Raw genomic sequence first — 27,992 nt, 5'->3', positions numbered from 1 at the left:
ATTAGTCTTAACTAGATAGAGTTCTATGAATTTTTCCATTCTGGTTATCATGCCACAGCTAATGTTCTTGGTAAATTTATACACTTCTTATAAGATTCTCTGCTGGAGTGTGTTTTAATAAAGACCTACCAACTGAAGCCCATTAAGTATATTCCACCTATTTATACCACAGATTTCAAACATACATTAATTATTTTTACTCATCTTAAAGTTCTGTGCACACAAATGCCTTGATGCTTCTATTATCTACCAGTCAATCTCATCCTATCCAAATTTAATCTCCACTCTGTCTCCTTGCCCATTAATAATGCAATGCTGTACGAGTTTTGTCTTTAACTAGTATGTTGAAATGCTAACAATTTGTAGGGAAAGCCAGGTGTTGCAAGATAAATTGAATAATCAAGATCAGAAGATGCATCTAAGAAGTTGAATTAAAAATTACACAGTATACATCAGTTTTAACTTGTTTTTTTTTTTAAATAAAAGCAACAGTTTTCAGCCTAATATCATAAAAAGAAGACTGGTTAAAACTCAATCTGGAAGCAATTCTTTATTTTAAGAGAAATGTTTGATCAACCAGAATTGATGAACCTAAGGATAAACAGGGACATAAAGAAGAGTTAGTGGGTGTGTCTTCTGAACATTGCTTTTATTCAGATTGAGCTTTGTATCCATAGTGACCAAAGTGAAAGTATGTGGGACTGATTAGATTTTTGTCAAACTCAGGACTACAGTGAAGATCTCATGTCAGTTGTAGGTGAATACAATTACAAATCCAAGTTGAATAAAAATATATAGTTAATACAGTAATTCTTACTGCCAAAAACCCATTTTTTTCATTGTTGCTATAATGATGGAAAGGGAGCTCCTGCTTTAGGGATACCATTGCAAGGCACTTCAATTATCTTAAGGACCATATTCCACTGGGAAAAGTGATGAAGAAGTCAACTTCTGGAGAGAAAGATAGAAGTTCCCTGAGGATGGGCTCCAGTATGAGCCCAAAAGCTTGAAAGAATAAACCTTTGGTCCTGGTGACTGACTCAAATTGGATCCGGCAACATTATCGTGTGACATGTATATATGCCTTCATTCACAAGAAGTCAACTTTTCAGGCACTTCAAGATGTCAGGAGTTCTTCAGAACAATGCTTCCCAATTGAGAAGAATTCATTGATTTCTCTTTTTTCCTGTCACATAAGGAATTCATTTTCCTGTCAGTCATTTTACTCATCTTTACCACTCCTGTTAAGCTCTTTTAATTCAAATGGGAAGGCACTGAATGCATAAAGTCCTGTGTCCATTACTTGAAAGAACAAAGTTTTCAGGGACAGAAATGAGCCCAGGCCAAAAATGAAACATGAAAACAATTTCAGCAAACTAAGTTTCCTAGAGCAGCCAAAACCTTTGGTCTTGATTTTCTAATAAAAAGAAAGAGTATAGATTGCAACATTGTACATTATATTCATACAAATTAATTACAAAATCATGAAATAGATAGAGATCCTTTCAATAACAAGCAGAACCTTCCATTTTTAAAATAGTTTAACACAAAACTCTGTGCATCTATTTAAAATTGTAAAACCTTCAAAGAGGCAATACTCTCTACATCTGTTACCTACAGTAATTCTGCCAGAAAATAAAGTGATCATCATTTGTTGATCTTTAAATTATATTTATGGATATGCCAACCCTTCCATAAATTAAGTAAGGGAATGTTCTACCTCAGGACTGAACTAAAGCAGGAGATTCCAAGATTTGGAACTGAAATGACCACTTTTTAAGCCAACGATATGGGTTCCAGATTTTTTCCCCCTTTTTTTCAGAGTCCTAGTAAAAACCTAAGGTGGTACCAAGCATCATCCCTTCAGACTATAGACTAGGGATATTGTTTTGGGATATTTCTTCACTTAGCAACAATTTTCCTGAAGTATCTTGAAAAATGCTGTAAAATCTAATATATTAGCTAAATCAGTAATCATAATCTGATCTGTGACACCACACTGGGAAAAAAGAATAAAATCCTAATTTATAGCCAATAATCTTAACAAGACAAAAACAATAGCTTTCTATAGTTTGGAAAATCTTATTTTATAGATTTACTGACATAACTAGTAAGAATTTCATAGAATCATAGGACAGGAAGGTACTTTGGAGGTCTTCTAATCCAATCCCTGCCAGAGGCAAGAATACTTTCTTTAAATAAATAAATAATAAATAAAACAATGGAGCAAAAGAAATGCTCTACCCACAATTCCTGGAGGCAAGGTGTTCCACTGATTAATACTTTTCTCATTCTCAGGAAAATCATCCATATTTCCAGGTTGGAACTCTCTCTGACAAGCTTCTATCCATTGCTTTGTGTCCTATACTCAGATGCTACAGGAAATAAATGCACCCTCTTCCCTATGGCAGGCCCCTCAACTATTATGAGATTGCTATCATGTCTCCCCTCAGCCTTTTCTTCATTACACTAAACATACTTAATTCCTTTAGCTATTCAACTTAGGCTCCAGACCTCTTATCATTTTTGTTGATTTTTTTTCTGCACTCTTTAACATTAAAGTCTTAGCATCTTTTTTTGTGTGTGTGGTGACCAGAACTGGACACAATATTCCAAATGTGGCCTCACTACTGTGGTACAGATTGATATTATCTCTTCCCATGATCTTGATGCTTTCGCTCTGTGGATGCAGCCTAGGACTATGTTGGCTTTGTTGGCAGTTGCAGTACACTGACAACTCCTACTTCAACAGTGGCTCACCAGGAGCATAAATCCCTCTCATATTGTTGAGCCAGGTACTCTCTATCCTGTATGTGTTCATCTGGTTTTTCTTGCCTAAGTGTAGCACCTTACTTTTCATACCACTGAACTGCATCTTGTTGAATAAGGTCTAAGGCTTAAATCTGTCAAGATCCTTCTGAATTTTAAATGGATTTTCCAAAGAGTTAGCAATCCAGCCCCACTGCAGCTTTGTGTCTGTACCACAAATTTCATGAGTGCTTCTTCAATCTCCTTGTCCAGGTAATTTATGAAGATGTTGAAGAGCATAGAGCTCAAGAAAAAATCTTAATGAACCCCAGTGCATACTTTCCTCCATGTAGATGTCGTTCCATTAAGGACCACATGCTGGATGTGGTTATTCAGCCAAATGCAGATCTACCTGGTAGTGGTATTATCTATTCCACATTACTCTATCTTACCAAGAAGAAGGCTGTGGTCTACTTTATCAAATGCCTTACTGAAATTTAAATATACTATATTCACAGCTTTCTTTGGTCTGCTAATATGTTTACTTTATCAAAGAAGGCAATAAGATTTCTTTGGCATGATCTATTCTTAGCAAACCTGTGCTGGCTTCTATTATTCATTTTATTCATTTCTAGGTGGTCTCAAGTCCATTGCTTGATTATCTTTTCCAGAATTTTCCAAAGTATTGGAGACTTGTAGTCAATCAAAGCTCCTAGGTGTTCTCTTATTAATTCTTTGCCTATTATGACCTGTATTCTGATTCTATCTCCCTTTGTGCTGCTTTTGACAAGTTGGACTTTTTTCATTTTGTACAAAGTCAGATGCATAAAAGGAATTAAGCAAAAAAGGAATTAAGTTTCTCCCTGCTTCCTGCTGCACAATTCAAATAAGTGTCTTCTTAATCTACAGCTACAATCTTTCTTCCTGCATCTTTTCCCTTAACATATGAAGCAAATAGAACCAAAGAAAAGAAAGTTTATGTAAAACTCTTTGGTAGAAAACTTTTCTCAACAACTTGTGTCTAAGATCCATGGAAGTGTGAGATGGCTGCCCAAGCAATGTTGATCAATAGATTCTAAGCAGATAGTAACTTAAGTCTGACAGCCATATATATTATTAGATTGAACCTTGCAGCAGTAATCTATATATCCAATGGGTTCATTGAGAGTAAATGATGGAATGATTATACGTGTATACAAGAGAGTCAGGAGGAGAGATGGAGAATGGGGCTATCTGCCAGAATGACATACATTATACTGGATATATAAGGTAGAAAACCATAGAGGGATAATTGATTTGTCTGATGCAATGCAATAACTTACCTGTTACTTTTTTATTGTAGTGCCAAATAAATAATGATTTTTGTGGGCCAGAATACAGGACCTTTCCACTTATTTCTACATTTTTAATTTAAGGACATATCCTAAACTAGAGTAAATCAGCAGAGTTTCAGCAACATGATTGAGTTATGTTGATTTACCTCTCCAGGGAAACTCTGGCTCTTAGACTACAGCAAGTGAAGCAATTAGTATAAGTTGAACAATCAATATGAGAACAAAACAACCTGAGCATTCACTTCTCCTTATTGTTGTGTCAGCACTTTCAGTGTAAAACTTAACTCTCTTCTTATAGGACTTCCAACTTGTCTGTAAACCCTTCTCTTGTTTTTTTTTAATCCCAAGACATGCTCTTATTATTCATCTGAACAAGATAAAAAAAGCGATTTTTTTTGCTATTTTTTATAGTAACACGGAAAGCATGAATGAAACTGATGGAAATAGCAGAAGCTGGAGTAGCAACTCAATAATCAGTTATTCTGTTTCCAGAAAGAACATACCCATCAGTATTTGACCCACTTCAATTTGCTTACTGACCAAATCGATATATGGAGGATGCTATTTCTTCCGTTCTCCATCTGAGTTTGAAGCACTTAGAGGAAAGAAATACTCATGTGCATTTGTTGTTTGTCGACTTCAGTTCAGCATTTAACACAATCATTCCCCAGCATCTAGTAGACAAACTGGGCCTTTTAGGTTTAAACACTCCTTTGTGCAACTAGATTCTTGATTTTCTTACCAACAGGCCCCAAAATGTGGAAGTTGGAACAAATACTTCTAACACCATTTTCTTGAGCGCAGGTTCTCCTCAGGGGTGCTTCTTAAGTCTGCTGCTGCTCACCCTGTTGACCCATGACTGTTGTGCTAGGTTTGCCACCAACCATATTGTGAAGTTTGCAGATGACACAACAGTAGTAGACCTTATTCATGATGACAATGAGGGTGCTTACCACGAGGAGGATGAGGGGTTGGTGAACTGGTGTAAGGAGAACAGCCTAGTTTTAAATACCAGAAAAACCAAAGAGATTATTGTCAATTTCAGAAAAGGCAGGCACAGCCACACTTCTCTGGGTATTAATGATTCACCTGTGGAAATGGTTACCAGCATCAAATTCCTGGACAGGAATCACCTGTTTTTAATAATTGCTGAAGTTATAGGGAAGTAAGTGAATATCCTCTGAGATACATTCACTTGCATATTTCTGTCTCAAAGGGACCAGTGCTAACCATAAGCAAAGCCCAAATAGCATTTGTCTTTTTAAAAAAAATCAACTGGGTGAGAGTCTTCAGACTGGATGCAGTAGTTGAGACAGTACAGCAATACTGAATGATGACCAGTAGTGATTTCTGGCCAGCAAAAATCTTTCTGGATAAAGAAGAGACCAGGAGATCACCCATCTATGCCTTGGATAGCTCTTTCTTGCAAGGAAACTGCAGGATGGAAGCCTCACAATCTTCTTCTGAATAGAGCTGAAAAGTGGTCTGTGAAAACAGTAAAACAAAGAAAGCTTCCTACTGAACCAATCTTCCAGATTGATTAAATAAATAAATAAATAAATAAATAAATAAATATACTTTTAAAAGACTTTTTAGAAAAGACTTTAAGACAGCAAAGAGCTTAATCGAGATGTTGACTAAGAACGCATAAATCTGAAAGATAAATGTTTTGGTGAAAATACTTTTGCCATTGCTTGAAATTAAATCAGCAATCTGGGCTTTTCTGGGAATTATAAGTTACAAAACAAGAAGTACTGTATAGGTTGTAATGGAATGTGTCTAATTCCAAAATACAGAAAGACAGATTAAAGTCTTAAGGATGTAGAGAAAGTGTAGGAGGAGAAAAAAGAGAACACTGGTTTTTATCTTTATCTTTGTAAATGATGGGAACTGGGTGGCATATACATTTAATAATTATTATTATATACAAAGGTAAAGGTTCCCCTGCACATGCGTGCTAGTCATTTCTGACTCTAGGGGCTGGTGCTCATCTCTGTTTCAAAGCCAAAGAGCCAGCGCTTGTCCAAGGACGTCTCCATGGTCATGGGGCCAGCATGACTAGACGCCAAAGGCGTACGGAACGCTGTTACCTTCCCACCGTAGTGGTCCCTATTTTTCTACTTGCATTTTTACGTGCTTTTGAACTGCTAGGTTGGCAGAAGCTGGGACGAGTAACAGGTGCTCACTCTGTTACGCGGCAATCAGGATTCGACCCGCCAAACTGCCGACCTTCTGATCAACAAGCTCAGCGTCCTAACACACTGAGCCACCGCGTCTCCATATTATTATATATACAACAATATAAAATCATACCTGTTAGTTCTTTGGCTAGTGTTGGCTTTCATATACATCAAGTGCTTCCCAAGAACCGAGATGTTGTAATGTATCGGTGTAACATTTTTCCCATCCAAACAGTGTGGCCTTTTGGAATTGACAGATGGAACTTTTGTCAATACACAGATTTTCTAAGTGCCATCCAAGATTTTTTGGTATATCCAGCGTGCTGATAATCACTGGAACCACACTGTCAGTTTATTCCATAATAAATGCTAGGTATTACAGGTATTAATTTTTATAAGGAAAAGGACAGAATCTTTGAGAAATTTTTTTTAAAACAACAGAAGGTAAATTAACAAAAAGGTTTTGTTTTTGTCCTTATGGACAATTAAGGACTTGTAGATACATAGGAACACAAAACTGGTGATGCAAAAGAATATGCTTACTTTTTCAAGATATGTTCTGAATATCTACGAATGTTGCTACTAACTTTCATAAAGTGAAAATATTGCCAAAGCCTTTTTCAGACTACAATGCAGTAACTTTACTATTTAAAAAATAAAACCTGCTTTTCAAATGAAAATTGTTGCAGAAAAAAACTGTAATGGAAGATTGTTAAAAAAAAGATTTTTTATAACAATCTTAATAAAGGTACAGATATAAGAATGGTTTGGGGACATATGTAAAACTTTTATGAAACTTTTATTATGCATAACAGTAAACTAAAAATCAAAACTGCAAGAGAAAAACACAGGGAATTTTACAAATGAAAGAAGAATTAAGGAAATTCCCCAAAAATAAAATTATTCCAAAGCAAATTAAACCTTTATAACAGCTGTCTTTGTTAACAGTAAGAGAAATGGAAGTAAAAAATGGATTTTATAAAAGAAAAGAATCTTAAATTTGCAAATAAGCCAGGAAAATGGTTGGTTCATAAGTTAAAGAAAGAAAAAATATAATAAAAATGATATTAAAATTACAAGATGGGGCTACCTTAACTTAAAGATACAAAAAAATATTTCACAAATACTACTGCAAAAAGAAGAAATTTATCTGGCAAGGTTGATGAATATTTCAAGAAAAAAAATTACTGAAGATCACAGAAAAATAGAAACAATTAATGAATGAACCCATTAAAATATGGGAAGTTTGTCAAGCTATAAAAAAGGTAAAAGTGACCCAGCCAGATGGTTTGCCAGCCTCATATTATAAACATTTTGAAAATGAATTATTACATTTTTTACAAAACATGATTAATTTTATTTTGCAGACTGGAAAGATGCCAGGGAGTTGGAAAGGGACTAATAAAGCATTAATACTTAAAGAAGATCAAAACTTTTAAAAAATAAAAGTTGGGGAAAACAAAATCAAAAGTTTGTATATTGTGATCATAAATATGGAAGAAATAAATTGTAGAACACTAAATATTTTCCAATTAGATTTTTTTCATTAAGGTTATGTGGTGATTATTCCTTCTGAAGAAATTTGGATTTATATATATATATATATATATATAAAGGGATGTGGTGGCTCAGTGGGTTAGGACGCTGAGCTTGTCAATCAGAAGGTCGGCAGTTTGACGGGTCAAATCCCGAGGGCCGCGTAACAGAGTGAGCGCCTGTTACTCATCCCAGCTTCTGCCAACCTAGCAGTTTGAAAGCACGTAAAAAAAATGCAAGTAGAAAAATAGGAAACACTACGGTGGGAAGGTAACAGCATTCCGTGCACCCTTGGTGTCTAGTCATGCCCGCCACATGACCATGGAGACTTCCTTAGACAAGCACTGGTTCTTCGGCTTTGAAACAGAGATGAGCACTGGCCCCTAGAGTCAGGAACGACTAGCACGCATGTGCGGGGGAACCTTTACCTTTACACACACACACACACACACACACACACACAGGTTCACCTGGTGCACCAGTTGTGGCCCTATCTGGACCGTGATGCCCTGTGTACAGTCACTCATGCGCTCGTGACCTCTCGCCTGGACTACTGCAATGCTCTTTACATGGGGCTTCCCTTGAAGACCACTCGGAGGCTCCAACTGGTACAGAATGCGGCCGCGAGAGTTGTCTTGGGAGTTTCCCGGTACTCCCATGTTACACCTTTGCTCCACGAGCTACATTGGTTACCAGTTGTCTTCCGGGTGAGATTCAAGGTTTTGGTTATGATCTTTAAGTCCTTACATGGCATGGGTCTGGGGTACCTCAGGGACCACCTGCTGCCAGCGTCAACTTCCCTCCGCCCTGTGCGTTCCCACAGAGAGGGCCTCCTCAGGGTGCCTCCGGTCAGAGAATGTCGACTGGTGGCCCCCAGGGGGAGGGCCTTCTCTGTGGGCGCTCCGGCTCTATGGAACCAACTGCCGGTTGAGCTCCGGATGGCACCGGACCTTTGCTCCTTCCGGCGCGGTCTGAAGACCCATTTATTTGAACAAACTGGTCTGGCCTGATGGGGGACGTTAGGGTTTTTAATGGGTTTTTTATATTGTTATTGTTTTTTATCTGGGCACTTGTTTAATTCTCTTTTAATTTTTGTATTCGCTATTTATATATGCCCTGTTCACTGCCCTGAGTCCTTCGGGAGAAGGGCGGTATACAAATTTAATAAAATGAAATGAAATGAAATATATATATATGTACACACACACACACACACACACATCCATATGCATGACATAAAGGCTTTATATAACTTTAATAGAAAATGACTATCTACAAAGTTATTGTTACTTTGGTGGAGACAACACTATTTGAAGTTTTTCCTTTGTCCAATCTTGTGCAAGTAAATAAGGAAAAATTTGTGAATATAGCAACAAAAAAGGTAGTTATTATGTAGATAATTATACCTATGAAATTTTGGAAACATATAATTTATAATTTGAAATCAGTAATAAACAGCAACTTGCATACAGTTATATGTGGATAAAGTTATGTGTGCCTTATGCTTTATGGAAAAAATGAAGTGAATCAGAGCATAATGTTTGTACATATGTCTGTACACACACACACATGCACACACACGCACACACACACACACACACACACAGAGAGAGAGAGAGAGAGAGAGAGAACCAGACAATTTGGAATAATGCATAAGATGAAATAAATCAAAACTATCAAAGTTTATGCCTTAATGCATTTATTAAACTTTGTAGCTTTTGCTACCAAATAATAATAATCAGGGCTTTTTTTTCTCATAGAATGCTCAAAACGGAGTTCCTGCACCTTTTCTGGATGGAACCTTGTAGAGTAGGCAAGGCAGGTTGTATGACATGTGTGAGTTCCGGCACCTTTTTCTTTTACAAAAAAAGCACTGATAATAATAATAATAAAATCAAAATAGGGCTACTACTTTGGACATGGCTATTTGTGAAACATCTTGGTTGAACCAAGAGTTGTTGCTCTGGGAGCTCAGAAAAATCTAATCATTGTTTTAATTAAGTGTATTCAAGGTCTGGTTCTAATCTCTTCCATAATGCATTTGAACAATTGCTAGTAAGTTGGGCTGAGCTGAAATGATCTGTAAAACTTCTCAAGGGACAATAAGTAAGGATACAAATCATCTGCATGCAGTTATTAGTTGTTTTATTGCCTTTTTAATTAAGAGCTCCACTAACAGAAAAAGGGGAGCAATATAATGATACTTCTCATCTTTTTCTTTCATATCTGTTAAGAAGTGAGAGAAAGAAGGCTCCTTCTGCTATTCCAGTCAGACAGTGCACATTTATAAATATATGAAGACCTTCATAATGTTTAGTCCCAAATCATGATGAACAGAGAGAAGTTTGTAAATAAACATGACCTTAATGTTCTAAGCCTTCCCTTGATCTAAGGATCATGCCATCAGTCTAATTAAACAATTCTGAAGTTGTAAGTATAATCATATTGAAATAAACTATTAAGAAAACAAATCTATTGGGGAATATGATATCTTGGATTATGTATTACCCCACTGCTTTGTTTTTGCCAAAGCTTTCATAATAACCATGTTGTACTTGCCAATTAGGGAGGGGGAAAGCACTTATTTTTTTCTACTAGCTGCTACACAGATGTCACAGACTATAAAACAAACAACAAAGTATGGAATCCCATATTCATCTTGTGAGAATATGCAAACTAAGTACAATGATTTCATAATTAGAGATAAATCATAAAGGTGCTCGATTTTGATCAGTTTTCAAGAAGCTTTCTAATTTCTTTCATGGAGGAGAACAACAGGCAGGTGGAAAGAAGCACTCAAATAATGGATTAATGAAATCATAAAGGACTATTAAAATGATTTGTATCCTGCAATACAAAGCTTGGTACACCTGGGAAGAAGTGGAAGGTTACACTAGGGCAGGGGTGTCAAACTGCCAGCCCGTGGGTCAGATGCATCATGCCAAAACCACGCCCACCCCATTGCCGGCAATGGGGGAAAAAAGTTGTGATACGTCATGACACATCACGTGACGTTGCAAGTTTGACACTCCTGCACTAGGGCAAGTGGTCCCTCAGGGGATATGTTGATCTGCAATGCACAGAACTGTAGTTGAAAGTATTAGAGCAGCAAGGTGAGAGTTCTTTTTAGCTGGGGGAAAAAGAAACAAAATTCAAGAAGCAGTTGGTGGATGGATGGATGGTCTTCCCCTTGCCAGAATAGTCTTTCTAGGGGGCTAAAAGGTGATATCTTCCTGTGTTGTTTGGGGTCCTAGCCAATGAAACAAGATGGGATTGGCATCCTTCAGTCTGTTAATTCAGGTTCAGTGATTGTTAAAATCAAGATTAATTTTTGTTTTCCTAAAGCAAACATGGGATTTGAGCTCTTTTTGATTTTTCTTTCTCTGTTTCCTGCTATCTTCCTCTCCAGCCTTAGAAATAGCTGGAACTATTTCTGCTATGGACAGAAGCTAACACCCTAATGCCAAATCTGTTTATTTCAGTAACAAAGAAAAGATGGGGGGGGGAAAAGAGTCAGCCACTTTTGAGTGGGTGGTACCATTTCTATTCTTTCATGAAAAAGTTTTTTTTAAAAAAAATCAGTAGGTGAAAGAAGAATGTGAACATGCATTGCAATATAAACATACCTTTCACTTGATGCACGCAAAAGCTGAAATTAACTTTTATACAATATATCAGATATTCTTGTATGTCTATTTATCAGTTCCATTCCAGGTAAAAGCCTGGTATGCTTTTTTTCCTCCCAGGAGATAGAAATTGTAATCTCACAGTGTGTCTTGGCCACCTAATCAGTAGCAGAATCTAGAATGTACTTCTTTGCAGCTCAGCTCTTGCAAAATTACTTGTTGACATACGGATGTTTCCATTTAATTTCAGATTTCCATAGAATAGCACCAACTTTTTCATTTCCAGCTAGAAAATGATGTCACTATTTAACTAGCGATAAGTATTGAGGAAACGCATCCAAGAAATTCAGAGAATGGAGTGGACAACCTGATCCACATACCTGTTCCTTCTCTTTACCCAAAATGTTTCCTGGAGAATTACAAACTCTATTCTGGTTTGTGGAATCTCCATCCCTCCAGATATTGTTGTAAAATCTGCCTAATTATCTTTGTCATGCTGCTTGCTAGTTAGAGAAAAAAGGACTTGTGTCAGTAATGGAAACATTACATTTGGGGGATGTATACATGTGTGCTTGTATGTGTGTCTTCCCTTGAAAGGTAAAGGCAGATTCAGGAAGGGCAGTTTGAGGCAATCTGCAGAATGTGAAAGAAGGCTTAAGTAACCTGCACCTACAACAAAAAGAAAAAAGATTAGGAAATTCATTCCTGTATTGTGCACACTGTTTCTAAATTGGCTCTTTCCAATCTCTTTAACAGACTTAAATTTTCATGTGTATCTATATTCTCCTACCTGTTTCTCCACCATCAACATTTCTACAGACAAACTTCAAATTAATAGTGCAACCCTATTCATGTCTATTTAGAAGTCACCCTTATGGAAGTCACTGGAATGTATTCCCATTAAACTCCCAAATTAATATTCAGAATATTATACTTGAGCCCACTAATTTTACAATAGGCTTTAAAAATGCACTCTGTACTGATCTCATACTTTATCCATTCCAGACAGTTTGGGATGATTTCAATTAAAGGAGGCTCTACAGAATGCAGTATGCAGAATACAGTATGCAGAAACACTTTCAAAGCCAGAATTTAAGAGCCAAAGACTCCTTAACACTTAATCTGATTCATGGGTGAATTAAGGAGCTCAACAGTCCTTTGGAAAGGAGAAATGACGATGGAGTTTAGTTCCCTTTGTAAAAGCACTGTGGAGATCTCTTTTAGAAATTGGCATAAATTATGCTGACAATTGGCCAAGGAATCCTTTTATTTTAACCTGGCAAAGACATAAATCCTAACTGTGCAAACTTCTAACAATCTCCCCTTGAGACCAAATTCTTTTTAGTCTCCTTGAATCTCATTTCAGTGAGCAAGAATCAAATGCCAATGTCAGCATTTCAGTTAGGAAAACACACATGCGCCCTCACGGACACAAACACACAGACACACACACCTGCAGATTTAAGAGCTGTATTTCATTCCCTGTCCAAACACAGGACTGGCCTAATTAAAGCATGCCAGTCAGTGAGCAGCACTCATTTTCTTTAAATGCTGTATTGACCTCTTTTCTGGTTGACACTGAAAAGAGCTAGGTCTTTTTTATTATTATGGATTGCTCGGTTGCACCTGCATTCCAAAAAAAACCATGAATTAAAATTCACAAAGAAATAAAACATAAAAAGTGGAAAGAATGTCTCCCTTGGACCTCAACAATCACATGCCATGGTATTTTGTGAGAGAGCTTGGTGCAGGTAAAGAGGAGTCTGCCACTAACCCTGTATTCTGGCAAGAGCAAGGAGGATAATAGAGGTGATGCCCTCAATCTCCAGTGGTAAAGGCTTTTGACTGCATCCCTTCACAGGCACCCTCTTTGGAACAAGTACAAAGGAGGAATCTCAAAAGCATCTGACTGCTAGTTCACTGGCAAGAATGGATTGAGCAATCAGAGCCTGGAAGGTTTGGGGGCACAATAAAGCAGAATTTAATCAGGAAGGATGTCAGCTCAGAGGTGAAACGGGTATTTGAAAGCTTTTGAGTCTTTCTTCAGAGCCCTCTGAGTGTGAACAAAATCTTTTAAAGAATGTAAGGGCTGGATGTGTCTGGGTGTTAAGATCAGAATGATACTTCAAAAACAAAAGCTATTTGCCACACTCCTCCATTTGCAAAGGGTTAAGGTAACCTGTCCCTCTCTTTCCTCTGAAGCATTACATACAACACTATAGCATACGTTTTAAAATAATTTTCACCAAATTCAACTGTCTTCCTCTTTTTAAAGCTTAGGGGGTGGGGGAAATCTTGTGCATCCAACATGTGAACAATTGTGTTTTGTTTACTGTACTAAGGCATGGAAATAATGCTTCTTTATGGCACAGACTAAAGGTAGTGAGGGAGAATAATAATAAAAAACCTTTATTGTCAAAGTACAACATGTGTACATTGAGATTAGCTGAGCCTCCCCCCATGCTCTCTCCCCCCAACACACAGTGACAACAAACCCTCCATCCTACCACACCATGTGAACCAACTACACCACACACCGGCCTCCCAAGTCAATTCTGCATAAGATTATGTCCCATTTAAAAGCCTAACAGCCCACGGATAAAAGCTATTTTTCAGCCTGTTGGTACGGCTGGCTATATTCCTATATCTCCTACCGGATGGTAGGAGAGTAAAGAGATACCATCCAGCTGTGAGTAGGAGTTCAGTCAATGGTGTCTAAATGTCCAAATCAGATCCCAAATTGCAAATTCAGGTACACTATCAATGATCATCGGAGTCCATTTTAGAACCTCTTTGAAGCATCATCTCAGGAAACTGAAAAATAATAACAGATTAACAGAGTTGGAAGGGATCTTGGAGGTCTTCTACTCAAGCAGGAGACTCTATCGTTTCAGACAAATGGCTGTCCAATATCATCTTAAAAACTTCCAATGATGAAGCACCCACCACTTCTGAAGGCAAACCACTCCACTGATAGCAAAGCATTTTGTTCATTGTTTTGGAAGAAAAAAAATTAAGCTATGTTTATTTACTAGGATCAAAGAGTGCTAAATGTTCCCATGTCCCACGCATGGCTGATGTGATTTCATTGGATTACCAATTTAGGACCCAACTCACATGAATTACAAGGAAAATCTTACATGTAGCCTTTCCCATACTGGCACTTGTTTTGCTAGAAATCTACAAAAGTGTACTCAACTAAGCTTGTCCACCAGTCTGCAGTTTCCTTAACTTTCTTCGTGTCAGCTAAATTTCAGGAGAAGATATTTGGGGTTTTGTATTAGAAAATGCATATGATACAGGGCTACTACAGAACTAAAAAGAATCCTCACAAATTTGCACCACCAAAGAAATCTTAAAGATATTTTAAGCACCATGAGAATGAACTAGAAACAATAAAAGCAATCTTTGCAAAAGAAGAAAATTTGGGGAATTAAAGTTCAAATTGGACAGCATTACTTAAAACAATGCAGGTTCCGCTCAGCATGCAAATATTCCCAGTGCTAAACAGTTTCAGGATGATGAAAACCTCAACCGAAAGACCTTCTTTGAAATCAGGAATTGCATAAACCAAAAGATAATTCCTGGCTTAGAGAGTGTTAGTTTTGAAAGCCCAGATTACTCTTCTAAAGGGCAATGGAATCCAATCTATGCACACATCTAGCAAATATATTGGAATCAGCCAGGTCAGTATTAGTGTGGAGATCAATTGTTCAGTAAACAAAAATCTTGCAATAATGGAGTCAAATAAATAAACCAAAGTCATAAACTGTGCTAATATTACTTCTGAGACTAAAAATTTGCATGCTGCATTGTTATATTTTCTTGTTCCATTTTCTTATGAGGACCCTTTCATTTCTACCTACTGCTATCTTACTGTGCTGCCTTTAATTCAAAACCTATCCTAGTTAATTAATGAGTGTTTGCACTGAACAGTTCATAATGGATGCAGCAGTAAAATATGATCATTGTCCACCTTGTCCTTTAAGAAAATGTGCAATTATCTGGCGGAAAACTGGTGAAATAATCAAAACTTACCTCCTAGAGGAGATAACAAGCTCTAATTCAGAATGTTTACAACCAAGAAGAATCATATTAAATGCAGATGTTAATTTACCATAACAAGACAAGAATGTCACTAACTACTTCTTCTTTTCAAAAGGGAAGTGGTTTAAATAATTATTTTAACTGCAGGTGCTGGTATTGGCTCAGCAGGAACAAAAGTATCATTTGTAACAATCCCATCTTCATCAGCTGTGTTTATATAAAGCTGTTTTATTCATTCTACCAATCTTTTCTGTTCTTTCCCATCATTGAGTCAGAGATGTGCATTTATTTACAGTTCAAAGAGTCAAACTGTATACTTATGATACAGAACACAATTCATCCTGCTGGTCACTCAGGAAATGTATGGGTCTTGAGTGTGTGGGTTTCCTTGTCCAAAAAGAGACAAGTATATTAAAATTCTATTTTATTTTGCTTCACATATGCAGATATTAAAACCAAATTAATTTCCACTGATGTTAGTTATCTACTAAACAAGAACCTTTAACAAAAAAAACTGATGGGTGCACACCATTTTCTCAAGAACTTTGAATTCTAATTTTTAAAACCAAAAGTCAAATGATGATTTACAGTGATGAGTAAAGTTTAACAAGGATATAAAGTTTGCTATAGTGGATTATTCTGATCCATATTTCGTTTCAAAAAGAAGGTAGAATCAGAAGGGGGGAATGGGAAAAGATGGAAAGAGAGCAAAGGAGAGTTGAAAGGCAAAGCAGGATGAGATTATTTGATATATTTGTGACAAAACAGGGCACTGGGCTAAAGCCCATCTCAAGAAAATATTCAGCTTCACTACATTACCTTTCTAATTAGCTTCCAGAACAAATTGGAAATGGAAATCAATGACTAGTAAGCAAAAGGGACTCTTGGACTCTGAAAGTGGAAAAAAAAATTAGTGAGTCACACCTAGTCAGAAATGCATGCAGATTGAGCCTGGATGGCCAAACAGAAAAGTTCCATTAGTTGAAGCCTGAAATTAAGCATCAGAAACAAAAAAATATATATTAGGTTTCTAAAAAAGCTGCCATACAAAATAATAATTGGTCCTGATTTGTTAACTAGCAGCTAAAATGCCTGTAACACCGGAAGTAAAAAACCAATGAACTAGAGCACAAGCAAAAACATAAAAATAAAACTTATTTCAAAAATGGTGAAGGAGGCAGAAAACAGTTTCTGAAATCTTGCCCTATTCTTATGATTGACTTGCATTTTCAATTAAAACCTGGAAAAAGAGCTGCTTAGACAAGCTAGTTCTATTTACTCTTGTAACTTTGCTCCAACCCCAGTCTGATAATTATTTACCTCTTTTGTTGTAGCAGCTGCCCAATCCTCATTAATACACAACCCTTATTTTCTAATGCCTAAAATAAGCAATTCTGGGGTTGAAGAGGTTGCAGGGATAGAAAATTTGCCCAGTGAAAGTGACTCTTTTTGGACTGGAGACTGCAATTTGGGCTCACCCTGAAGAGTAAACAAAACCCTCAGTGTTATGGGGGAACAATTTCTTAATAAACTTTCAAAGATTGTGGTCATCCCAATGTCTCCCTTGATGTTCTCGTTCTTTGATATCCATCCTGCAAATTCTAAATCAAGCACTGATGCACAAATTATAGGCAATGTCTTCTCACCGAGACCTACTTGTTCTAGGAAAGCAACCATGGGAAGAAGCTATTATGCATGTTGATTAAACCCAGGGGCTATCCATTAAAACAGATGGGAGGTAAATATCAGATATCTCTGGTAGAAAAAGGTATTTCTTTAACATGTTATAGGAAGACAGTGGTTGATGTTAACAAGGAATAGATAGAATAATTTGTCTTCTGGCAATTTCATAGTATTGTGTTTGCACGTGTGTATACACACACGTGTAAATATATATTATCAATATTATCTATTGATCCTCAATATTATATCTAACTTTGCCAAGTGGTTTACCTGTATTTTAAATGATAATTTTAAATAACTCACCTAAATGGCTTGGGTCCGGGATATCTGAGGGAACACCTGCTGCCGGCATCAAGTTCCCTTCGTCCAGTGCGCTCCCACAGAGAGGGTCTTCTCAGGGTGCCACCGGTAAGAGATTGCCGGCGGGTAACACCCAGGGATAGGGCCTTCTCAGTGGGGGTGCCTGCCCTTTGGAACCAGCTGCCAGTGGAGCTGAGGACTGCCCCCGACCTCCGTTCATTCTGCCGGGGCCTGAAGACCTGGGTCTTCGAGCTCTCTGGCCCAGGCTAAGGATTAATCTTATTTTAATTGGGTTTTATTTAGGCAGGGACACATATAATTTCCTTTAAAATTTGTTTTTAACTTTTGTATTTTTTGGTTTTTTTAATCACCCTGTAAACCGCCCTGAGTCCTTCGGGAAAGGGCGGTATATAAATGTAATAAAATAAAATAAATAAATAAATAAATAAATAAATAAATAAATAAATCCTATGAACAGCATGATTAGTCTGACAAAGAGAAGCCTAAGGACAAACATGGCAGCAGTTTTCCAATACATAAAGAGATATCACATGGAAAAGGTTATAGATTTAATTTCCAGAGTAGCAATAGCACTTAGACTTAGACTTATATACCATTTCATAGTGCTTTACAGCCCTCTCTAATCGATTTACAATCTGGGTCTTCATTTTACTGACATTGGAAGGCTGACTCAACCGTGAGAACTGAACTGCTGGCAGGTGGCAGAATTGGTCTGCAATACTGCATTCTAACCAGGAAATACAAAAGCCAAAGATAGAAGCCTTAAAGAGACAAATCCAAACTTTAAATAAGCAGGAAGTTATTGATGGAGATAGTTATTAAACAGCATAACAGCCTCCCATTGAAGTCATGGATTCTCCATTACTCCATGGTTTCAAGAAAAGAATGGACACCCATTTCTCTGAAATAGTCTAAAGATTCCCCCACTTGACTAAAAGACCTCCCAGGGGTTGGACTAAAATGTCAAAGGAGTAAATCAAAGAGCTCCTTATCAGAGGTCGATGAACCGTGGTTCATTTGATGCATGGTGCACAAGAGGTAAAAGAAAGAAAACCTGAAACATATTCTACTGTAAAAAACTTTAATCAGGAAAACAAAGAAAGACTCTTAACTGACTACATGCTCTCTCTCACCAGGCAGCACAGAGAGAAAGAAAAAGAAGAAGACTTTTGTTTGGACATGCGCACACTGTAGTAGAGCCAGATATGAAACCAAAACATGGTTGAACATGTGACACTCACCATGGTTACAATGATAAGATAACAGTATAGCTGGCAAAGAGCAGACTGCAACGTGCTTGCTGACAAACACATAAAAACGCAGTGACATAAAAGACCTCCAAGTTCTCCTCCAACTCTATCATTATACCTAGAGATCAGCACTTGCAACAGATGTAGATATAATCAATTAAAGGTGTTTGGAGCATTTGATATTATTCCTATACCATATATACTCTATGTCCCTTGAATTTGGGCCCTATTCCCAGTCTGTAATTATATGAAGTGGCTGGGTCATCCAAGTGTGATTTATTCTTCAGATAGGAATTGACTTGGTCAAAAATAAAAACTTCCCATCCTATTGGCTTTTGTCGATCAATGAAAGCTATGCAAGATGGCATAATCAGCACTATCCACAGTTAGTATGAAAAGCAGAATAAGATTCATTTGAGTAATAAAGAACCAAACTTACAAACAATAGAAATACCACATCTGGTCTTCAAAACTCTAGATCAGGGGTAGGGAACTTTGGCTTTTTTATGACTTGTGGACTTCAACTCCCAGAATTCCTGAGTCAGCATGGCTGGTTCAGGAATTCTGGGTATTGAAGTCTACAAGTCATAAAAGAGCCAAGGTTCCCTACCGCTGCTCTAGATCAGGGGTCCCCAACCCCCAGTCCATGGACTCGCACCAGGCTGCGGCATGCCAGAAACTGGTCCACGCAAACAAACAAAGCCTCATCCACGGGTTGCAGGCAGTACATGAAATCACGTCGCCTCCAGTCCACAGAAAAACCTCTCTCCACAGAACTGGTGCCCGGTGCTCAAAAGGTTGGGGACCCCTGCTCTAGATGATCACCATGTCTCCTTGGTAAGATCTAACAGCCTTCCTGCATTTGTAATCTTAAGGAACATGGGCAGTTGGAGTGACATACTATAGGAAATTGTTTCAGTTCTGATGCAAGTTAGCTTAATCATAAGTACAAAGTATCAGTCAGGCAAACATGAAATTCTTCCATTCAATATTTTATGAAAAAGATATCACCCTTCAAATCCAACACATCCACTCAACTATAGTGCTCTTCAATAGAGTTTTACCCAACAGGAGTGTCTACAAAACCACAAAATTTCAACTGATGTTAAATGTGCACTACAATCAACCTTTACTTTGGATTTTGATTATTAATTTTAGTTCCAGACTCAATTAACATGATTTGATACTTTCAAGATTAAAGCAGAGAATCATTTAGCTTATCTAAAAATAATAATGTGATTAGAGAGAATTTGATTGGAATCAGCAAAAAAAGGGTGGAATCTTATATTACTATAAAAAACATCAGTTACAACTATATTCTAAAAATTATCTAGTACACCATATTTCTGCAGTTAGCAGTTTAAGATTAATTATGAGATGAAAGCTGACGTTGATTTTTCAAATGTTTTCCGGTTAAGAATATTTCTTTATAGTTTAATATTGTAATGTCAATCACTGTAATCACATGTAACTATTTAAACTCCCCATTACAATTAATGATGAACTGTATTGTTAGGCTATATTTAATGGTAGGGAGAAAACTGTGCTGACTCTGGCAAACATATATTCTTTTCACTAGAAATGGATTGTGCTTAAAACAGGCTTCTTAAATTCAGAAACAACTCAATAATTAAATAAAGCAAGGAAATATTTGTTCCCCTTTAAACAATGTTTCGTTAATAATAGACTTTAGGAGTGTTAGCTTGTTGCTACTGATATGGAAATATTTCATTTGCTAAGGTACACTGTATTATGTAAAGGATGTCAGTTTAAGACAGAGATCTAAGAGAATTAAGGACAAGGTTTTCTGTGCACTAGTGCAGAGGTCCCCAACCTTTTGGGCACCAGGGACCAGTTCCATGGAGAAAGGTTTTTCCAGAGACCAGAGGGTGAGTGGTTTTGTGTGCTGTCTGCATCTTGCAGATGGGGGTTTACTTGTTTGCTGGCATGCTGCAGCCTGGTACTGGTCCACAGACCAGGGGTTGGGGACCCCTGCACTAGTGTGTGCATCATGTCAGTATGAGCATGCACATGATGCTCCTTTTCCCTTTCAACATATCAGATGGCTTTCCAGGTTGAGAGGTCCCTCACGTCTTCCAACAATACACCCATCACCACTATAACAAAAGTTGTCCATGTTATTGCTGGTCATCCTCTTCTCCTCTTTTCTTCTACCTTTTCCAGCATTAGAGCCTTCTCCAGAGAGATAGATCTTTGCACAATGCATCTAAATAATTTGATAATTTGAACCTGGTCATTTATGACTTGAGTGAGAACTCTGGATTTATTTGATTATTAAAGATTTCTTTCTTTCTTTCTTCGCTTTCCACAGTATTTTTAGGAGTCTTCTCTAGCACCCAAGTTCAGAAGCCTAAATACTCTTGATATCCTGTTTCTCCAAAGCCCACCTTTCACTTCTATCAAATAGAAGGTGATTGGGGAAGACTTCTGCCTCTTTTCCTTTGTGGAGAATAGGCAGGATGCTCGGAGGTGGTATTGTGGATAGTGTAGATTAGATGATTGTAGATAGTCCAACCCCTTTTCTGTGTTATAGATTACTCCCCAGAAGCTCCATTCCCCATACTGCTCCTTCCCTCCTAACTATAGGTAGTATTTGATTTACAGTCACCATTGGGACCAGAATCTCCATTGTTAAGTAAGGCGGGTGTTTAATGAGTCAGGCTCAAGGTTGTGATCTCTTTTGCCAGAGTTATTAAGTGAATCACATGGCCATTAAGCAAATCCAGATTTTCCCCCACTATGTCTGCTTCTCCAAAGCTCGCTGAGAAGGTCACAAATGGTGATCATGTGATCTCTGGATCTCTGCAACAGTGGTAAGCACATGCTGACGTCAAATGGCCAAATTTTGTATTCTTGACCATGGCGATACTATGATGATGATAAATGCAAGGACTGGTTGCATGTCACCATTTTCAATACCACTGTAACTTTAAAGATCACTACATGAATGGTTATAAGTCAAGGATTACCTGTACTGAATGGCCCAGCTTTTCTTCAGTCCAAAGTCTTCATCCAGTTCCACATACAGATGCAAAGATGAACCTAATCTGGCAGGAATCAGATTGCCTGAAACACATCACCAAACCTGAAGTGAGAGGTCAAAGAATTGGAGACCTTAATTTATCTGCAGTGCCAACTTAAGCTGTTTATTAGGTTTATGGGTACTGCAGCTCTCCATTTCAGTGGCTCTCTACAGAGATTGCTACAGAAATACATCAATAAAAAGCTTATAGGATGCAAAATGTATAACAAAATGTAACATGTTTGTTTCCTTTCTTATTTAAGTAGTCGACAGGCTTGACATGCATATTAATTGTTGTTTCTATTTGTGTATATATACAAATATGTGCACTCATGCCATATCAGGGAGCACTCTGAAAGCAATTATTGTGAACTGATGGAAACAATAACAATATAAATGGCCACAAAACAGGCATTTTAATGAATCACTAAAAGCCCCCCCCCCTTTTAAAGGATTGATTAAAATTATAGGGGAATCAACTCACTCCACATTTCATTTGTTCTGTCCTACTCATTCTCCCTTAATTTGTCAATTCATTCCTTCTGATGGTAGCATCACTTGCCTAGTTCCTCAAAAGCAAAGGATAAATGCCTTTAAATTCTATAACCATTATCTAGTACTAAATTACACGGCACTTAAGGGACATGTTTTTGATGCACTCTTAAGATTTAAAAATAAACTATATTGCATTGTATTTTCCTTCTTCAACCTTAGCCAAAATATAATTCTTAATATTTTCAATATATAAATGATTAGGCATAGGCATTTTTTATATTTATACAAATAATAATAATCTCTCTATATAACATTTTTTTCAGCTTATATTATTCCCATAACCATCATCTCATTAGTTCAGCATATATCCTATTTTTATAATTTTTGTTCACTTAGATTCTCTTATATTCAATCCAATTGTTATCAGTCATAATTTCTTTATATTAGTCTAAATTTTATAAATTTATATTATAAATTTTATAAATTTATATTAGTCTAAATTAGTCTAAATTTTCCCATTTAGGTACATCATCCCATTATTTTATGTCATGCATTATAAAAACCTTTTCAAGGATTTAAATAGTAGATAGAAGAAAGAAGATCTGTACTCTTACCAATTCCAAGCACGCTGTTCACCGATGTTTAGGTTCATGCTCTGGGACTTCAGTTGCAAGCAGCTTGAGCTAGAGACTGATCTCACACTAGCCTTTTTTCTGTCAGGTTTGGAGGGCTTTCCCCGGATCAAACAAAGTGATTGCCATCGCTTCGCAATCAACGGGGCACCCCTCCTTCACAGTCCACCTCTCCAAGGCAACTTTGGACCCATCTAGGGTCCCCCAAGCAGGAAGAAACTAGCCGTGGGGAACAGAGGACCGCTCTCATGCAGTCATGTGCTGCAGATGCAAAAACCAGAAGCCTCTCATTTTCTATTTTTATTAACTCAATATGGAAGTAGTTATTTAAGTGGAAGCAGCTGTACCTGTTGACTTTGGCTAGAGTTTTCTCACCAGTTTACTAAGATCTACATTCTCCTTTACGAATGTGGTAAGAACTTGAAATTGAAAAAGAAAAAGCAAATGTTGGAGAAATCACAATTGGCTAATTACCGTAGTTCATTTCCTGGGGTTGCAAAATCTAATTTTACTTAGTTTAATTAAGGATGCAAATATAACAAGGGCACAAGTATTTCTAGATTTTGCTTTTCATCAATATTCTCCTACCATTCATCGGAAAATCAGATGCCTTAATTAAATACTGCAGATTGATGTTTGATCTGAAACTGAAGAGTTGTGCTTCCAATTTCATATCTCCAGGAAAAGATGTCGACAATAGTAGGCAACTTCAGGATTTCTCCTCTCTCTTCTTATGGGAATTGAATTTAGAAAGCTAACCTTTGTTTGGAAAGTTTAACTAGAGAACTGTATGTCCCTATCTTTAACTTTGTAGCAATTAGGTTACAGACCTGCAGCTTCTAGCCATAACCTCTGTGCTGCTTTTATTTTATAGTTCTGATTGTTTACCAGCTGTAGGATACAGCAGCCAAGCTGCTTCATTTGAGTAGTCCTAACAAAGGTCTCCTTCTCCAAAATGCTATGTGTTGCATTTGGTAAGCGGAATTGTTCTTCATATGTTTCAGCCTCCAGTCCTCTAATCATCTTTGTTGTTCTTTCTAGAGTCTCAATATCTTTTTTTATAGTGATCAGAACTGGATGTAGTATTCCAAGTGTGGTTTTACCAAGGCATTATAAAGTGATACTAACACTTCACATAATCTAGGTTCTATCCCTCTGTTATGCAGCCTAGGACTGTGTTGGCTTTTTTTGCAGCTGCAGCACATTGCTGGCTCATATTTAAGTGGTTGACCCCCAGGACCGCAAGATCCCTCTCACAGTTACTGCTATTGAGTCAGGTACCACCTATTCTATACCTGTGCCTTTTATTTTTCTTGACTAAATGTAGAACCTTACTTTACTTGACACTGAATTTCCTTTTGTTAGATGGGGCCCAGTGTTCAGGTCTGTTGAAGATGCCAGATAGTTTGAAATAAGGGGAAAGTCTCAGCACAGCATTTTTAAAAGAACATTAATAAATTGAAATGTGTCCAGAAGAGAGAACCAAGCTTCGAAGAAGAAAAATGCCTGGGGAACAATTGGAGGTACTGTGCTTGTTTTAGATAGAGAAAAAAACCATCTTCAAGAAACAGGATAGCTGTCTTTAATATCTGAAGGGCTGTAGAAGGGCTGTCCAGATGGATTTGAAACAAGATTGCTAATATGGGATTTTGAAGGTTAGAAACCAGAGGGAACAAAAAAAAATAAAGATTACAGTAAAATGAGATAATCATTTAAACTTAAAAATGCAAAATGGAGGAAAAGTGAAGGATGTTTGTGACAGTGGTCCAAGGCATTAATTTAAAAATGTTAAGACATTATAAACAGATTGTGCTTGATGTAGAAAAGAGATAAGCTTTACTGGGCAGGACTGGATTTGATTTGAAAGTGGATCTAAAAATGACACTGTGGGAATGATGTGGAAGGAGATGCTACACTGGATGTACAAATGAAACTGGTTGGTGCTTGACAACCCCCCCCCCCCCAAAAAAAAGTGATGTGGGTAATTCTCTTATACTGGATTTACAAAAGAGAACATTTAAGTTGTGAAGAATTTTGTGATAAGGGGCAAAGAAAAAAATGAGAACAAATCAACTATCAGGACTTTATTTGAGGAGATTAAGATCAAGGAACAGATTATGATTGTCCATGAACAACACAAACATGCAAAAGTATTTCTTCAGAAATAACAATAGCAATACTACAACTTACAGATACTATAGTATTACATTAAAGCCCTTTCGATACTTTTCTAAAATTTGCTTTTATAGTAATTTTATTGGGCACTACAATTAAAGAACTAATAAAAAATAGGAAGTGTAGAAAAGAAAGGGGAGGAAAGATACATAAAGAAATGACTTCCTCTTCATAATATAAGTAAAAACAATTTTAGTAACTTCTCTTTTTACACATTATGGAGAAAAATTCTGTGATCATTGTGTTATTTCCCTGTCCGTTAACTTAAGGATTGGAAGATAACAATTTACAGTGATGACTCAAAAGCTACAGCATTAATTTTATTGTATGTTTGATAAACAAAGATTTTACAGCAAACCAGTGGGCATTCTCAGAGACTATAAATATCTTCCAGGTAACAGAGTGAATGATGGCAACTGAAATGCATTTGTCACTACAGGGGAAATTATGGGTTCTATTTTCAAGAAGCTCTGAGCGTATTTCTACATTATCAGAAAAGTCAGCATAGAGGATAAGAAGGGCACAATTTGATTTTCATCATTACTATAACCAAGAATTGGAGTTACATAAAAAGCATTTATTTAAACAGGCAATTTTCTTTAAAAAAAATCAGTGGGGAAATTATGATTCTGTATCAAGAGATGAGAAGGTCTGAACATAGTTCTATTAACAAGGCAGCTTTCTGCTAACAGTGATGTTTCAACTATTCATTAGCCCAATTCATGTTGTTCTGGAGAGGTCAGGAAGATTTGAAGTGGTTTGATCAGGGCAACCATTTAAGGCTCTGGTCATGTCTTCAGCCCCCTAGGAGTTGCCACCAAATTGTATTTTGATGTAATGAAAGGGGAAGAATATTAAATATGTGGGGAGTAATCTATGAATGATATTTAATTAATTTGATTTAAATTCAATTACATTGAAATGGAATACAAATTAGGAGTTTTTTTAATAACTCCATCAACTTTGAGGATAAGCCTTTTGGTAAACAATAACAAAATGCTTCTGGGTCTGGAAAAAAAGCTGCATATTCTGGGATAGAGAGAGGGAGACATTTCTGTTCGTCCCATTCTCTTGCTTTTTCATATTTGTCTCCCGCTGCAAGGATAATTCCCCTTGCATTTGGTGAACTTGTGACTTTGCAATTTCTTAGGTAAAAAGCTGAAGCTATCCAAAATGTTTATTATTTTACTTTTGAACTATTTATAAGGCAACTTCTTACCGAATTGCATGTCCCCAGGATTTTCACAGTGGAGACTAAGATACTGAATCAATGCAACTTTCCTGTTAAAAAAACTCAAGCAAAATAGCAAAAACATATTAAGCTATTTTATTCTTTTCTTTCAATAGCTCTGCTAGTATCAGGGAACAAAAAAATGCTGCTGGGGATCTAGCTTGATTTAAAAAACAAAAATACGTAAAAGCCTCATTTCTTCATACACATCAAGTTCTACAAACTATTTAGGATTATTGGCTTTCTTGCACTGTGTGCTACGATAATATTTTTTAGTATAAATTTGATCATTATGGGCCTTTCACTCTAAACTAAGGGACTGTATTGTTTTCTAAATATGAAGGCCAAAGTCTCTTTTTTATGTTAATAGATGCATAATTCATTGCCTTTTTGTCACTTCTTAATTGTTCTGTCACATTTTCCCTACAGCCAGCAAATTGATCATTTTATTATTTATTAATTTAAAAATTAATTATACATTAGCTCCAATAATTCAGTCACTGATGGCAGTGTTGTAAATATCATACACATGGGCACTGAAACTTTTAACAGCTTTGCAAAAGGATACAAGGGGCCAAACAAAATGATTCCTATGCAATACACACTGATAGAACTCGCCGACATCATTTAAAGGAAAAAGGATAGATAAGGTTGGGAGGCAGCAAGAGTTTCCTTTGGAATTTTGACACTCACAAAATGAATGCCATGGCCATTCATTTATGGGCTTGCCTAGTCACATTTTTTTATTTATTAAATTAGTTTGCTGCCCATCTCATCATGAAATGACTTGCCTTGCAGGGGGCATTGCCAAGAAACAAAAGTCCCATTTATCGCAAAAAAAAAAATAATTCCCTAGGAGGTCCTCTACAATTCCAGTCAGATTTTATCAGAGCAAAAGGCACTGCTGCAAATAAAAATGATGCTACAGGCTGGTGTTTTACTCTGCAGCATGCTAACTAAAACAAAAACAAAAAAAATCAGGCCGTCCTTGAACCTGGTAAGCACCAAGGAAGCTGTCTGCTTTTAGGTACAGCAGATGCTATACTGAAACTTTATGGGGGGGGAACCAACAGGGCATTAAAAAAAGGATTAAAACTATGATTACCAGGTGATATCTATCCATTCTCAGCTTAGTAGATTAAATGCAAATATAGGGTTACAATAGTCTCAATTTGAAAATTTACTATAGATACAAAGAGTAATCTTTTGGCTTCTTTCTTGGGAAAAAACCTTCCTTAATATACAGATAAGAGCTCATCCCCAATTTGACACACTTTCAGATATATTTGGTCTATAATTGCCAAAGCCATACTATATCATGCTTCTGAGCTTATTGTTTAAACCTATCAAGAGAGCACCAGCTTGAGAAAATATAATTTACTGGCTCCAGTTACATACATACATTCATACACATGAATATGCAGTGTGTTTTTTGTACTTTCCCATGAAATGTAACAGGATCAGATAATAAAACAAGTTTATAGTAACTTAAGTCAAAATTTGGAGCTAACCTATTGTGTGTTGGTTTACTGACTGTTACCAAATTTCAGCATGGTTGGCAAAATTGCCCTGCAACATCCAGAGAGCTGAATTTGCTTCCAGCCAAGTACTGATACAGACCTCCTGGCTGAACGCATGGAGGATATAGAGAGTATCCCTGAGGTGGGACCAGCATGAATTCCCTGCCCAAT

Source organism: Vipera ursinii (assembly GCF_947247035.1).
Source record: "Vipera ursinii genome assembly, chromosome: 1".
In the NCBI taxonomy this organism is placed as follows: Eukaryota; Metazoa; Chordata; class Lepidosauria; order Squamata; family Viperidae; genus Vipera; species Vipera ursinii.
Note: the sequence above shows the minus strand (reverse complement) of the source record.